This window comes from Triturus cristatus, chromosome 2_1 (assembly GCF_964204655.1).
Source record: "Triturus cristatus chromosome 2_1, aTriCri1.1, whole genome shotgun sequence".
NCBI lineage: Eukaryota > Metazoa > Chordata > Amphibia > Caudata > Salamandridae > Triturus > Triturus cristatus.
The window spans coordinates 287,322,349-287,335,885 of NC_140581.1; the positions used below are offsets into that span (position 1 = coordinate 287,322,349).

The following is a 13,537-nucleotide window of genomic DNA, read 5'->3' on the forward strand; positions in this document are numbered from 1 at the left end:
CTCAACCAAGTTCTGATGTTATTTTTCATGCTTCACATCTTGAAACCAGGGAAGATAACATCTATCCAATAGGGGAGGGTAATACCCGTCTTGCACCTAGTGAAATGCCAACTACCCATACACTCCCGACCTCCAATTTGATAAAGATAATTTCTTGGAACATAGCTGGGCTCAAGCAAAAAATTAAGGAACAGGATTGGCAGAGCTATGTAGAGGACTTCGATCTTTGTCACTTCCAGGAGACATGGGCCAAGGAATCACAGCACAAACTAGGGTACAGAACCTATAGTATAGAGGTACTACAATCAAAAAAAGGGAGGGCATTGGGAGGGCTGATAATATGGGTAAAAATTAACCTAAATGGAGCTTGTAATGGTCGCTTCCCCTCAGATATTGCTTGTGCAAACACCTTCTCAAGATGAAACTCTAGGTCGAGAATAGATTATATACTTATCAGTACATCACATTGGGCATATGCACAGGATTTCAAAGTCGATAAGAGATCAGAGAGCGACCACTTCCTTCTATGTTTAGCTTTAGATGGGAAATACTTTCCAATCCATGCATCACTAGAATCTGACCCAAGAGTAGAACCAAGGTAGCCTCTGGTAACTAATAATCGAAGGTCAGTCAGATGGCCTGCTGTATTAGACCAAGTTGAACCCCTAACCAACATTTATAACATCTTTAGTGATCTTGTAGGCTTCTATCTGGAACAAGACCGTTAAATCAACAAGATAACAGACATCCACCAAAAACTGATACAGGAAATACAAGTTCACTTAACTAAACCACGTATAAAAATGGGTATTGCAAAGGCAGGGGCTCAGTCATGTAACCCTTGGTATGATGGGGAATGTAGGTTGGCCAAAACCCGGACTATTAGTGCCCTCAAAAATAAAAATGCACTCGAGATTAGAGTAGAAAGAACAATATACAAGAAAACACAAAAAGATAGCCCAAAGATATTGGGAAGATAGTATTTGGGAAGAGCTTATAGTAGCTGCAAACAATGGGGACCAAGCCATGTTTTGGAAATTAATGACCCGTGGAACCAAACATGACGGCCTCTGGCCATCACCTGGCAGAGGCATTTCACAAAGCTCTATGATATCACTGTTGATTTGGATTCAGCTAATCACGCCGCAACCAATTAATGGGTGCTCCTGACTACAAATTAAATACCACCTTTAAAGTTCAGCATGGAGGACACGGCGCTTGTTATAGCAGCCATTAAGCCATCAAAGGCACCAGGCCCTGATAGAATACAGGGAGATTTATTCAACCAGAGCCAGGAAGTGTGGGTCCCGTACATAAATGAACTAATGAATGCAATAGCTAGGGGGCAGCCGGTGCCAGCGTCCTGGAAGGGAGCTGAGATAGTCCCCAATTATAAAAAGGGCAGCAGGGAAGAGCCTGCAAACTATAGGCCTAAAAGCCTGATAGAGGTTCTACAGAAGGTCTATGCTAAACACATTTTAACTAGGCTCACTGATTGAATTAGAGCAGAGAATATACTATCACAGTGCCAGGCTGGCTTTAGACAGAAAACAAGCACAATAGACCAAGTGTTTAGACTCCTGATTTTAGGCTGGAAAATATACAAGATTAAGATCTAGCCATTTATATGTCGCCTTTATTGATTTAGAGGTGGCACTCGATTCCATCCCAAGGGCCCATTTGTGGGAAAACCTACACCAACAGGGTGTACTTGACAAGATGTTAATACAAATTATTAGGCTACATCAAGACAACTACGCTAAGGTACGAAGGGGGAAAGGTGGGGAGCTTACTGATGAGATCCCAGTCAAGAGGGGAGTGCGCCAGGGCTGTTTCCTGGCGCCGACTCTGTTCCTCTTGTATGTAAACGATCTGGTTGAACTTCTCCAAAATTGTGTCCATGACTCGCAAAAATTAGGGGGTAATTATATCTGCGCCTTAACATTTGCGGATGATACTATACAGCTGTCTCAAACACCTAGTGGTCTGAAAATCTGGCTCCACAGCCTTAATAAATATTGCAAAGCAAAAGGCCTCTAGGTGAACCCCACAAAAATAAAATACATGACTATTAGGCCACACAGCAGTTTTAAGAACAAAATATACTTGAATAGCACAGTATTGGAACGTGTATCAAACTTTGTATACTTAGAAGTTACCTTAGAATCTAAACTTTCTTGGGCCAGACAGACAGAGAAGTCGAAGGCTATTTTAATGCAAAACACTATGCTCATTGTAAAAAAACAAGCTGCAACATCCTCAAAAGTCATCACCCCAGCTCTGGAAGTCTACAAGGCCAGAGCCCAAACTGACGCTCTTTATGGTGCGGAGATTTGGGGAAGTGGCGCTCTCAATTCTCTAACCATCGCTGAAAACAAAATCCTGAGAATGCTTGTCGCCCTTCCTCAACATACTTCACTGATCCCCCTGACATATGACTTTGGCATTAAACGCTTGGAGCACCTAGCAATTTGGAGAACCCTGTCATTTTGAATCTGAACTTGGACAACACCGGAATTAGCAGTGTATAGAGAATCACTTATCGAACTGTTGGCACTCGACATCCAAGTTTCCTTTCCTTGGTCAATCCATATTAGAACATGGCTTTTTGATCTAGGTCTGAGCAGAGAATATACTGTAGTGGAGACAGGGTATCACCTGCATACATTGCTATGTTAGCATAAGCGTTTTAGATGTTAACGCCATTTTGCCACTTTGCTGCTTTTGCACACAACCCTACAGGTAGCTGTTATTATAAGTAAAACTGCTTGCTTGCTTTTTCTTCACATGAGAATGGTCTGTTTTTCACATCCCTAGACATGCACCGCGACCTTAGTCTGAACACTGTGGGCCTTATGTAGGTGGGCTTGCATTTACCACTTCATAAATACCGAATCATACCGAATCGGTATTTATGAAGTGGTAAATGCTATGTAGGTAATGAGTCGGTAATTAATACCGATTCGGTAAAATTCGGTAATTACCGAATCGGTATTTACCGATTTGGTAATGAGGCATACCTTCCCATTGATGGGAAGGTATGCCTCATTACCGAATCGGTAAATACCGATTCGGTAATGGGGGGGAACACATGCAAGGGTGGCAGGGTGTCACATTGACACCCTGTTGCACCCCTGAATCGGCCATGTGTGCACATGTGGCACACATACATGCCCTAAGGGCATGTATGTCTGCCACATTGCACACTTGTAGGCGCTATGAAATGCATTTCCACATCCATTCATTATTTACCACCAACTATTAGTTGGTGGTAAATACCGACTCATAACAACACCCACACACTCCCCCTACATCTAATTTCTGTATTCGGAATTTACCGAATCGGTAAAATTACCGATTCGGTAATTTTACCGATTCGGTAAATTCCGAATACAGAAATTGTCCCCCTACATACCAAAAGCCTAAATACCGGTCGGTAACGGTATAATTACCGAAAATCGGCCGTTACCGACCGGTATTTGGCTACCTACATGAGGCCCTTTGTGCAGAAACCGTCAAGGTCAAATAACAATGTATGCTGTTGAATTCAGGTTGATCGGCCCACACTCTAGACACAACAAGCACACATCTGCAAACATCTGAAACTCGGGTGCCTTTAATATTGCATTGCATGCATGATGCTGGCACTCTTGTAGAAAACCTTTCCAGACACAGAGAGCAGTGCTGATCCTGTGATGTGATTCACCTAAGCTGATCTTTGAGGTATGGGGTTCCTTATTCAAACCTAGAGACCTTCTATTATTATTATAAAGCTAGCTTATTAGCCAGGGGAGGGTGGTGCACAAGGTATTATAGGACCTGTTTCCACTATCATTATAATATGATTTCTCCCTTTGTTTTCTATGGAATTGTAACAATGCTGATGGTATTATTTCTAATCATTTGTTTGCTTATGTTAGCCAAAATACTGCATCTTAGAGCACGTAGTTAAAAATAAACATTTTAAACTTTTCCGTGTCTCTGATTACTCACGTTGTGAACTGATATGAGAATAACAACGAAAAGGTGTTCTTGATTCCCACCATTCCTGAGAGCATTCTAAGTCGCTTGTTCTGGGTTGTCTAATCATTGGTAGCTTCGATATAGTACTGAGAACGAATGAGACACTGATGCTAGTCGGATAGTGGTTCTAGGTACTGAGGTGAGTTTTTTGGTACACCACAATTCACTGAGGTCCTGGTTTCCTGCCCATAGTTCTGTGCATGAGCAGAATACCCGAAACAATGCAACTTTACATCGCGGTGTTTACACCGCGATACCTTTACAACGCAAGTCGTTACAAAGACTTGTGCTGGGGGGCGCTGGAGTTAGAAATAGTATGATTTACTATTCCAACTCCAGTCTACGTACAGTAGGAGGAAGCTGTTGGAATTGTAAATCATACTATTCCTTAGGTTAGAGCGCCATCCAGCGGAAGTCATTGTAATGACTTGCGTTGTAATACCCACGTTGTAAAGGTATTGAGGTGTAAACACCGCAATGTAACCGATGTTTCCCCTGAGCAGATACTGGTTGAATCTGAGTCTGCTGACTCCTGAATCAAAATGTGAGATTAAGCTGTTATTTTGGGATTTTATTAGAGATAAGGTGACCTCAAGCAGCACACAGGGCAGGCTCACCGTACAATTCCTCAAGTACAAAATGACTCCTTGTTTTGAGCCATTCTTAGATGAGATAGAAACACAATTGGCATAGTGTCTATACCTGAAATTCAGATACGGTATATTGCAAATAAACAGTTTTGTTACCAAATGGTCAATGTTACAACTTAAGGAGGGGGAGTCCCACTGTACCTTATGCCAGATGGGGGCTGATGAAGACATTCCACACGTCCTGTCTTTCTGCCCAGCATATAAATCAGTGAGAAGGAAGTGGATAAAACCGATAGGCAGGTGCTTTAGTGTCAGGAGAATGAATGATATGTTGAGAATATTAAAAACGGACAACTCTCGCCTAATAGTATTTGGAGTCAGCCGATTCCTATTGGCTATTAACTTTATAAGGAAAAAGAGAGGGCAAATATTGTAATTCTATAATCAGGTCGCCACTCCGAAGTGCCCATCTAGTGGTAATGGTGTACTACTCGGCAAGAGCAGTCATGTTTAAAATCCAAGGGGATTAGATACCTTAACCACACATCGTATTGACACTGAAATACTATTTAGCAAGAATACAACTTTTTATCCTTGAAAAAGGCTGACCTGAAAGGCTCTGAAGATGGTGCTGCAATTAATGGAGTGGGGTAGATATGCGGGGAAGATTATTGGCCAAGACTATATGGTATCGAAAGTGAAATAGCTACTCTTCTGTGTAAATACCAAATGTCTTTTAATTTCCATGTATTTTATAAGCTTTTATGTCTTGATGATCTTATGAACTGACAGTTCCAGTTTTACATAGGCATTTTATTGAACTTTTTTTATGAATATTTAAATCTTATTAGTTTTTGTATCATTCTGGACACAAATTAGTTCATGGTGATGTTCCAGCATAATGGTATATTGTAATAACTGTGCTATTGCACACCCACCGCACATGCACTTTTCCAGAAATCGATATTGGTACAGACCAAATAGTACTTTGCTGCTCATAAATTGCACAGGCACTTTACAGATGAACAAGATAATAGGTCAACCTCTAAATTGTCAAGACCACCTTTTGGGACTCATCCCAACTCAATACGAACTCCAACGAAACAGGTGTAAATTGATGCGATGAAGTGAACAATGGACGAGTGTATCTCAAAAGACCCTTTTATGTATGTACTGAATTTTACTGTTTTCTTACTTTTATGGCCTCATAGTCCGAAGTAAAGTATTTTGAATTGAATTGAATTCAGGAAGACCCTCAAGACCTGGCTTTTCGGCTAAACAGATCTCCGGACTCCCCCCGCTCAGCGCCTTGAGACCCTCACGGGTGAGTAGCGTGCTTACAATTCCCTGATTGATTGAACCATCACAAAAATTGTGTTTCACTATCAATTCACTCGAAAAAATACTGCATTTATCAAGGTTTACTCCGTTTCTTCTTTTCAGAAAATCACGAAGAATCCTTAAACGCTTACTTTGTCCTCTTCATTTGGTGTAAGAGTGCAATCCTCGACAACCCAAGGTACATTAATTTCCATAAATTGTGTATAAGCAGCCCGTTCAAGTAGGTGATGTTGTATTCATGTGGATCCATGTATACTCTTACTAAACTTAACATGGACCTCAATCCAAGTCCTTGTCAGTTTTCATGCCTTCAAGGTAAACTTATGATAATTTTGTTTGACTAAATAAACTAAAGATTGCTGACCATTTAGTTTATAAAACTCTGTCCCTGTACCCTTGCAGAACTCACCAAACCTTTGTCCTGAAGAGAACCCACAATAGACATCGTTCCAAACGCGTAGACCAGGACCACTGGGGGATCCCACCTCAACGAATACCAATATGGATGTTTAAAAATTAATATTTCCAAAAGCAACTTTATGCAAGCCCATATTAAATACATCTGGACCCTCTTAATGGCCTAGGACCAAGAGCGTTCCCTGTGAATATATTGCTCTGGTATCACAAGTTTCATATTGATGAAGACTGTATTTTAGCAAGTTTATGTATTTATTTTGAGTCTAAATATTGTTTGTTTTAGTACCTTTGAAAACACTTTACATATGCTTTTTTCACAAATTATTCACTGTATATCCATTGAATTGAATGTGGATTCTCTTTTCTTTCATCGTGATTTGATTTATAATTTATAATGCACCTGAATCACCCCCCCAAGGGGTATCTCCATGCTGAGGACCTGCTTTCGTCAGTCAGAGAAAGGAACAGATTAGAACAATGCAGTATTCAGAAGCCTACAGAACTGCAGGTGATTGGAGCACTCCTGCAGATGGATAGGTAGTTGGTTCCAATAGGTAGGGGCTAAATGGAAGAAAGCCTTACCAACCAGCCAAGATTTTTTACAACGTGGAACCACAAGTAGAGATTTGGTCCCAGAGTGTAACGCCCTGGGAGGCTGATATTTTGTAATTTTTCTGCCAGATAGCTGGGGCCTTTGCCATTTAGGGATTTGTGTACAATGCAACAGATCTTAAACCAATCAGCTTACGCACTGGGAGCCAATGCGATCTCTGCAAGAGGGGAAGGGAAGAGGTACGGGGAGGAGCATTGGCGACCAGCCGGGCTGCGTGTCAATTGATAAAGTTTGAAATGTTTTTTCAAATACTACGAAAGTAATTTGAGGCCATGTTTTTTGAGTAAGATGTTCCTCATGCATAAGTAAAGATGTATTTGAATTTCAAAACCACCTGACGTTGTATTGTGTTTACAGTTGTCTGAGGCCCAAGGTGGTTTTAGGTAAGGGCCAAACCCCCCAATTTAGACTGGCACTGGCACTGGATACCAGCATCACTCAATCTAAGTAATAGATGATCATGTGAGACAGTGTCAAAAGTAGGCAACAATCCTAGCAAAAACTGCGGTGAAAATAGCCCCGGTAAGCCAGCATTCACAGTTCATCCAAAATAGAGAACAAATCAGTCTATGTACAATGTGCAGAGTGGAAACCCGACTGAGCCTCATCTAAGATATTATTCTTGGCTATAAACTCCAATAGTTGTTAACTGATCTTTCTAGTAGTTTAACTGGACATGGCAGGAGAGATATACGCCTGTAATTGGCAGGGTCATGGGAAGGCTTCTTCAGTATTCAAAGTACTAATGCTTGCTTCTGTGCTAAAGGAAAAGGGAACTCCTGCAGGTATTGTTATGTCTGTGCAGGCACCGCCCTCATGGTAGGGATAGGGGTTTGACCGCCTCCTATGACAGGATCCTTGATCCTGTCGGAGGTGACGGTCTGTCTCCCGGACTGATGCTGTCCAACTGTCCGCATTGTGATGCAGTGGTCAGACTGATAGCCTGGATGTCGGTGGGTCCTAAGATTTGTTGCCATTCCAGAGGGCAAGGAACCTCATGTAGGGGGCGGGGGAACACTCTTTTTGAGACTTTTGTTAAAAAAGCATGTGTTTATCAACCTCCCAATAGGTCCGTTTTCAGCCATCCCTGAATATAAAGCAGCCACAAACAATCTTGGTAAATGTTTGGACCACAGGGTCAAAGAGCAGAACCTGTCTAGGGCCACTCAGTAGAAGGTGTTCATATTGGAAGATGGCTCAAACATGCAGATTTTTTATGACATGTCCGTTGCAGCTGCTGGCCGTAGAACATAATTTAAGGACATGATTGGCCTGTTTAAAGCAGCCAGAGCGCAAGCTATTTTTCATCAGTAGTCTAAACTAAACTTGCTTTGTAAGGATCACTTTTGGGTACTTTCCTCAGCCGCAGAAGCTAATGACGTGCTAAACCAAGTCACCTGAGGGGTTGATAAATGTAGGATGTATGATTTATGGCTAACATATTTGGGTTATATTTGATTTCTGACTTTACCTTTTTCCCCATTTTTTTCCTTTTGGAGGGTGAGGGTTGGTTGGAGTGACGTTCCAGTGGAGTCGATGGTGCCATTCTAGGGCACTCACCAAGTGGGGGGTGAAGGGCGCAAGAGGGAGTTGACCAGGGATCTGGAGGGTTTTGGGGGTGGGGGATGGTTTGGGGCAGGGTCATGGTGAGGGGTTGCATGCACTAGGGAGTATTTACATAAACATGGTGGTACCAGTGAGTTACAGTGTTTAGTCTTCATGATATTACAATGTGAAGTATTCTTTATACATACGGCACAAAGAAGCTATTTTTTTCATTTGTAATGGTATGGTGAGTTAATGTATTTACTTGCAATATAAATAGTCTGGGGAATCAACAAAAGCATTTGGCAAAAGTTAATTGGCTAAGATCATTCAATCCTAGTTTCATTTTTTGGCAGGAGACACATCTAAAGTCCAATAACCCTAGATTAATTATCCCCCTTGTTTATTCCATGCAATGTTTTCATCCACTAGGGTGGCATGCCACGGAGTAGCTATTTTTGTTTGAAAATCCCTCAGTTGGTGTTGGAAAGGCGTTCTCCGGGGGGCTTCGGAATATGTTCCTGACCAACCTTTGACCCACCTCTCCCAGAGTTAGGCCGAGCACGGGCGGGGAGGCCCTTCCTGAAAGGGTCTCGTACCTAGGATCGCACGCGCTGCGCTTGCACTATCTGACAGAGGGACACCACACAGTAGTTCTTCATAAGACAGTATACTTTATCGATGGTTTCAAGGGATCTTTATGATCCGAAATGCAGGTATTGAATCAGTGCCACAAGTGGCGGCGAACTCGTGATGGGGGTACGGGGGTAGCGGGACAGTCTTTGAGTTCAGTGTCTCTGCGGAGTATCCTTCGCACAGCTCTCAATCCTCGAGCTGGGGAATGTTGTTTCCCTCGGCACTCGCTGCCTATTCTCCTGGAGGGGAGTGCCGGGAGTCACTCAGCAGGCACAGGTGGTCTCGGAGTCAGGGAGCCGCGACAGCGTCAGCAGGGCTCAGATGGTTCGGAGTTTGGGGAGCCGCGACAGCGTCAGCAGGGCTCAGATGGTTCAGGGTTCGGGGAGCCACGACAGCGTCAGCAGGGCTCAGATGGTTCAGAGTTCGGGGAGCCGCGACAGCATCAGCAGGGCTCAGATGGTTCAGCGTTCGGGGAGCCGCGACAGCGTCAGCAGGGCTCAGATTGTTCAGAGTTCGGGTAGCGTTCTTCGGTTCAGGGGTCGATGGAGCCGCGACCAGGTCAGCAGGGCTCTCGTAGGTCCAGGTCTTCTCTGCCTCCCGTCCTTTCGGCACCCCTTGTTATACTCCCCCTCCTCTTTGAAGTCCGGAGTCCTCACCGAGAGGGGTCTTGGTGCCTGGGGGCGGTGTGTCGGGATTTCCTGTCGCTCGGCCCTTTGATCTGTTCAGGTGGGTCTGGGAGGGACTTCAGACGCCCAGCAGGCGAGGCGCCCGCTTACCGGGGGCCTGGTTGCCGATCGAAACCCTCCTCGGGGAGGAGACCAGAGGTGTGACAGGGACGGCGTCTCCTGGTCTGGCTTGGGGGTTTCTCGCTCTCTCGGCCGGGCATGCGTGGTAGGGTCTTGGGTGTTGCTGGGGCCCCGGCCGGCCATCGGGTTGTTGGGCCATGGTGGCCGGAAGTCTGTGACATCGGGGTTCAGGTGCGGTTGTAGGGTGGCTTACTGGTCGGGAGGGCCCAAGCCACGAGGCCGGTCTCACACGTGCCACCCCAGCTGAAAGGCGGGGAGAACTACCCATCCACTTGGGGGTTCGCCTCGCTGAAGCGGAAGAATCGGGACAGGCCATCCGCGTTGGCGTGGTCAGTCCCGGGGCGATGCTCCACAGTGAAGTCCATCCCCTGAAGGGAGATTGACCATCGTAGCAGCTTGGGGTTTTCTCCTCTCATTTGCATCAGCCACCGCAAGGGTCGATGATCCGTTTGAACTCGGAAGTGGGTTCCAAACAAGTAGGGCCGTAGCTTTTTGAGGACCCAGACTACTGCGAAGGTCTCTCTTTCAATGGTGCTCCACCGCTGTTCTCGAGGTAGCAACCTTCGGCTGATGAAGGCTATGGGCTGATCTATGCCTTTGTCGTTGAACTGGGAGAGAACTGCCCCGATGCCGTGTTCCGAGGCGTCGGTCTGGACCACAAACTCCTGAGAGTAGTCGGGGGCTTTGAGTACCGGAGCAGTGCATATAGCGGCTTTCAAGGCGTTGAACGCTTTTTGGCACGGGGGAGTCCATTGTATTTTCTTCGGGTGCTTTTTGGAGGTTAACTCTGTGAGGGGGCCTGCGATGCTGCCATAATTCTTAATAAACCTCCGGTAGTAACCGGTGAGGCCCAGGAAGGCCCCGAATTCCGTTTGGGTCGTTGGGGGTTCCCAGGACAAGACGGCGTCGATCTTCGGCTGAAGGGGGTGACCTGCCCGCTTCCCACCTGGTGCCCCAGATAGATCACTGAGCCTTGTCCAATTTGACATTTGCTGGCTTTGATGGTTAGGCCGGCCTGGCGCAGGGCCAGCAGTACTTGCCGGAGGTGCTAGAGGTGTTGGGTCCATTGGGAGCTGAATACTGCTATGTCGTCTAGGTACGCTGCACTGAACCCCTCTAGTCCGGCCAGGACCCTGTTCACCAGCCGCTGGAAGGTGGCCGGGGCATTCTTCATTCCAAACGGCATCACTCTAAAGCGGTAGTGCCCATCCGGGGTGGAGAAGGAGTAGCGCTCCTTGGCTCCCTCAGTGAGCGCAATCTGCCAGTATCTGCAGGTTAGGTCGAAGGTGCTGAGGTAGCGAGCGGCCCCGAGGCGGTCGATGAGCTCGTCTGCGCGGGGGATAGGGTGAGCGTCCGCTCGGGTGACCGCTTTGAGTCCCCGATAGTCCACACAGAATCTCAGCTCGGGGGCGGCACCAGGGGCGGCCGCTTTCGGGACCAGGACTACCGGGCTGGCCCAGGGGCTGTCGGAGGGTTCAATCACCCCGAGGGCCAACATCTTGGTTACTTCGGTCTGGATGCAGGTGCGGACCCGATCAGGGACCCGGTAGGCTCGGTGTCTCACTGGCGGGCTGTCGCCGGTGTCTACGTCGTGGACACACCAGTCGGTGACCGTAGGGGTTAGGGAGAAGAGGTCTGTGAATTGTGTTAGTAGCCGGCGACAGTCGTCGGACTGTTGGGGGGTGAGGGTGGTTGACAGTCTCACCCCCTCTACGGAGCCATCTGTCTCTTTAGCACACAGGGGGTCTGGAAGGGGCTCTGTGTCTTCTTCAGTCCCATCGTCGGTGGCCAGGAGCAAACTCAACTCCATCCTCACAAAGTGGGGTTTGAGGCGGTTCACGTGGAGGACCCGGAGGGGGTTCCGCGGGGACTGCACATAAACTAGATATGTGACTTGACTCTTCCGCTCGACCACCTTGAAGGGACCAGTCCATTTGTCTTGGAGGGCGCAGGGTTTCACCGGGGCCATGACCCAGACCTGTTGGCCCGGCTGAAACTCGACCAGCGTGGCATTCTGGTCATACCAGCGCCTCATCTCTTCTTGGCTAGCCTCGAGGTTCGCCTCGGCGAGTTCTGGGAATTTCCGGGTCTGGTTGCAAAGCGCCAGGATATAGTGGAACACGTCAGGAGGGGTCCCCCGGAGAGTCGTTTCCCAGCTCTCCTTGACCAGGCTCAGGGGCCCCCAGACGGGGTGTCCGTACAGTAATTCGAACGGGCTGAACCCCAGAGATTTTTGGGGAACCTCTCGGTAGGCGAACAGGAGGCAAGGGAGGAGGACGTTCCATCTCCGGCGTAGGGGTTCTTCGAGGCCCATGATCATCCCCTTCAGGGTCCTGTTAAATCGCTCGACTAGGCCATTCCCTTGGGGGTGGTATGGGGTGGTGAACTTGTATGATACCCCGCACTGCTGCCATAGGGACCTCATGTATTTGGAGATAAAGTTTGTGCCACGATCACTCACGACTTCGCGAGGGAACCCCACGCGGGAGAAGATCCCCATCAAGGCCCGGCCTACCACGGGGGCCGTCACGGTGCGGAGGGGAATGGCCTCGGGGTAGCGGGTGGCATGGTCCACCAGGACGAGGATGAATCGGTGGCCCTGGGCGGTCTTGGGATCCAGGGGCCCCACGATGTTGATTCCCACCCGCTCAAAAGGGGTACTGACAGCGGGGAAGGGTTGTAGCGGAGCCTTGCGCTTCCCCCCACTCTTTCCGCTGGCCTGGCACGTGAGGCATGACTTGCAGTGGGTCTCCACATTCGCTCGCATCTTGGGCCAATAGAAGTGGGTAACTAGTCGCTGGTAGGTCTTGTCTTGGCCTAAGTGTCCTGCCAGGGGTACATCATGGGCTTGGCCCAGGAGGAGACTTCGGAAGCGCAGGGGTACCACCAGTACTCGGGCCGATCCCAGCTCGGCCGACTTCTGTTCGCTGTACAGGAGGCCGTTTTCCCAATATATCCAGTGTGTTCCGGACTGGTCGCCTGCTGCCTGGGCTTCGACCTGCTGTCGGGGTCCAATGAGGGAAGGGCAGGTGGCTTGTTCCTGGCAGAATTCTTCTCGGGAGGGACCTCCGTCGCAGTGCCACTGGGCCATCTCGGGCAGGTCCCCGAGCTCGGTCAGGGGCTCGGGATCTAGATGCACTGACCCGTCATCGGGAACGGTTTCTTCTTCCGGAAGAGGGTCGTCGGGCTCGGGTAGCGCGTCCCGGACCTCGGGGACGGCGACTGTGTTCAGCGGCATGGCCTCAACTCCCTCGGAGGAAGGCAATCAGGCAGTCATGGAGCACGTGGTGGCGCATACCCATTCGGGTAGGCCCATCATCTCTAGATGGGCTCTTCGTTCCACTTGTCCCCACGGGGAACTCTTGAGGTTGTTGCCCAGGAGGCAGTCTACGGGTTGGGAGGTTCGGACTGCCACCTTCAATTTACCGGCGACTCCCCCCCATTCGAAGGGTACCAGGGCCATCCGGCATAGGCTCTCGGAATTGTCTGAAGATATGACTGGACAGAAGGCGTCGGGCAGGATCTGGTCTTCGGAGACCAGGTGGCAGTGGACCGCTGTGACACTC

General features: G+C 47.8%; 1 long non-coding RNA gene across 1 annotated transcript in view; it reads left to right on the forward strand.

Moving 5' to 3' along the window:
• LOC146864109 (uncharacterized) overlaps nucleotides 1–13,537 on the forward strand; it is a 401,591-nt gene that overhangs the window by 105,532 nt on the left and 282,522 nt on the right. Inside the window, exons 2-3 of the long non-coding RNA XR_014976611.1 lie at nucleotides 5,825–5,937; nucleotides 6,057–6,132. This is a non-coding gene — a long non-coding RNA (uncharacterized LOC146864109). The remainder of the gene's footprint in view (nucleotides 1–5,824; nucleotides 5,938–6,056; nucleotides 6,133–13,537) is intronic.